A 3,398-nucleotide genomic window follows, 5' to 3' on the forward strand; every position below is an offset into this window, starting at 1 on the left:
ATCAAGCTAAGACTAGACATAGAGAAGAAAGATTTCAGAAAAGCCTCTAGGAGACAGACACCAAGACATCAAGCGGAATTAATGTATGGAATTCACAAGCGGTAATGACAGGATTCAGAAAAAATGTTCAACTAGGTAAATGAAAAAAAATGTTGATAAATGAATGTGTAAATTACAAATTTCATGAATATTTTTATAAAATGGAATAGGGACATTTTCTGCTGAAAAAAAAAATGAGTACCACATTCTGTTGAACACATTTTTAAATAAACATTATTTGTGTGCATGTTTTTTGTGTGCATGAATGTTTTAACTGTGTATAATCTGGCCAAAGTGGATTTGATTATTCTTCCAATAGAAGATACCAACTCACCAGGACAGCTGCGGTGTTTCTGTGCCTCAGTTCTGTTCCAGTCCCCAGGGAGGCAGGCAGCCACTGAAACAATGAAGACTTTGCCTTGCTAGTTTCCCGGGTAACATGTCTCAATGTCACTATCACTTCATTAGTATTTACAATCTTGATTGAATTATAAATTTTTAAAATAATTCAAATATTACACTTTAAAAGCAGCAGAGACTCCTTTTCTGAGTATGCTTTGTAGAAATATGTTTTCATTTTCCTTCTCAAGCAATTGCACATATTCAATCTATGCTTTGCTGTAAAGTGTAAAAACACTATAGAATCCATAAATGAAATGACATGAAGCCTTTGTTCACTTGGCTCTCTCATAAAAAAACAAAAAAAAAACCCCACAACTGACTAAAAAAGAAGGCTCTGGAAGTAACTCTAAGTGAGATTTAGAGGCAACTCCATTACTAGAAAGTTATCTTCTTAGAAGAAATAAATGTCTATTCAAATTCCTTGCCCATTTGAAAATTGAGTTGTTTTTCAGGTTGTTAAATTGTAGGTTTTCTTTATATATTCTGGATATTAACCCCTTATTGAATATATGATTTGCAAATATTTTCTATTCCAAAGGTTGCCTTTTCACTCCATCCTTTGATGCAATTTTTAATTTTTAACTTATTTTCTTCCTTTCTTTCCTGTGTTTTTGGTGTCATGTCCAACAATTCTGATGTCATGTAGCTTTTCCCATTTTCTTTTAAGAGTTATATAAGTTTAACTCTTACATTTAGGTCTTTGGTCCATTTTGAGCTAATTTTTGGATATGGTGAAAGGTGGGAGTCCAACTTCATTCTTTTGCAGGTGGATATACAACTTTCCCAACATGACTTGTTGACAACTGTTCTTACCTCGTTAGTTTTGACAGTCTTGTCAAGAAATAATTTGATCATACATATGAGGCTTTAAAAAACCACAAAAACCTATTAACTCCAGATTTATTCAGATTTCATCAGCTTTTTCCATTAATGTCCTTTTTCTAGTTCAGAATACAGCCCAAGAATCTTCACATTTAGTTGTCATGTCTCCTTAGCCCCCTCTTGTGTGTGATTGGTTCCCAGCATTCTTACTTTTCATGACCTTGGGTCGTTCTGAGTAAGGTCAAGATGTTTCCTCATGATTCAACTGGGTTAGAGGTATTTGGAGAGAATACCACTGAGATGAGGCAGCCCCTTGATTGCATCATACCAGGAGGTATGTGATAGCCACATGACGGCGCTGATAATGTTGACCTAGGCACTCAGTTAAGCTGGTGCTTGCCATGTTTCCCCACTATGGGGGCGGGGGGGGCGGTAACTTGTTTTCCTTTTCACACTCTAGTCACTGGAATTGAGTGACTGAGTCCAGCCCACATTCAAGTAGGGAGAAACATGCTCCCTACTTGAGCATGGTGTCTACATATATTATTTGGAATTCTTTATGAATTAATCCCAGGAAGGTACTTAGTTTTGCTTATTTTTGAAACTTTCCTGTCCATGAACATTATTTACAATATTTTGCTATTAAAGAGCAATGCTGCTATCTCCTGCTACTAGTCATGTGCGAAGTTCTGTAGGAAAGATACCTAAGAGTAGAAATGCTGGGTTATAGACCGTGTGTTATAGTCAAATGTACAAGCCAGTGCCAGACTGTTTTCCCAAATGTTGTATCGATTTGCATTCTCACCGACAGTGTATAAAAGTTCCCATTGTTCCACATGCTCACCAACACTTGGTAGTCTTGGTCTTATTCATTTTTGCTGGTCTGGTAGGCATAAAATGATACCTTATTATGACCTTAATATGGTTTTTTCTAAATTACCAATGAGCAACTTTTCATGTGTATTCTCCATTTGTACATTTTCTTTTTTTTTTCATTTATACATTTTCTAAAAAATACCTGTTAATATCTTTTGTCATTTTTTACTGTGTTATCTTTCTTATTGATTATAAGAATTCTTTCTAGTGCTTGCTTCAGCAGCACATATACTAAAATTGGAACAATAGAGATTAACACGGCCCCTGAGCAAGGATGACACACACATTCATGAAGTGTTCCATAAAATAATTCTCTATATATCCTGTATCCTTTGTAAGCTACATCTGTATCTTTCATAAGATACATCTTTCATAAGGTACATCATTATCTTTGCCCCACTTCTGGCTTGTCTTTCCACTCCATCTTATACAATACGAAAGTTTTGATTTGACATTTATAGCTCTTTTATGATAGCACTTGAATGTCTTAAGAAATCCTCCAGGGGTGGGAGGGCCGAGGGGGTCAATGAGGAAAATATCACTAATACTTTCAACAATAAAGATAAATTTAAAAAATAAAAGAGGTCCAATTGTTTTAAACAGGAAAAAAAAATCCCTATCTAAGGTCATAATGGTATATTTTTTCTAAATTTTAATAAGTTTTTTATATTTAACTTATTTATAGCTGATTTTTGCAATATGTATGTAAATATAAAGGTTTTCAGTAACAAAATTTCACATTATGTTGGAATTACCAATGAAATCACGGGGGGAATGATGCTGGAACTCTTAAATGCTCTTTTAAGAGGTCAGCACTTACTCCCTTGCCCAATCTGTCCCTGCACTAGAGGATGATTCTGATTGCCAGTGAGTTTCATAGACCTAAGCAACATTCACATAAAGGTTGCAATTTAGACTTTTGCTCCTTTAAAGCACTAGTATACATGTTATTTAGTGTAGTTTGGTTGTCAAAAAACAAAGGATTTTTAGGATGTTGATCGAAAATTTAAAATTTCTTTTCACTTTACTTAAATCCTGGAAAACAAAAGTATCTCCCAATAGTGAAATAAATTTACTTCCAGTCAGCAATGGGGTGGGGGTGAGGGTATTATTCTAAAGTAGAATCCTTTTTATGTTCCTAACAGCCTCATGGTTGACTAAAATAGTTAGAAGTTACAAATGAGGAATCAAAGGCAAAAATCTGCCCCTAAGCCAAGAAAAACAACTTTTTTCTCAATAAAAAATAAGGCAAACAGTTC

This window comes from Myotis davidii, unplaced genomic scaffold (genome assembly GCF_000327345.1).
Source record: "Myotis davidii unplaced genomic scaffold, ASM32734v1 scaffold238, whole genome shotgun sequence".
NCBI lineage: Eukaryota > Metazoa > Chordata > Mammalia > Chiroptera > Vespertilionidae > Myotis > Myotis davidii.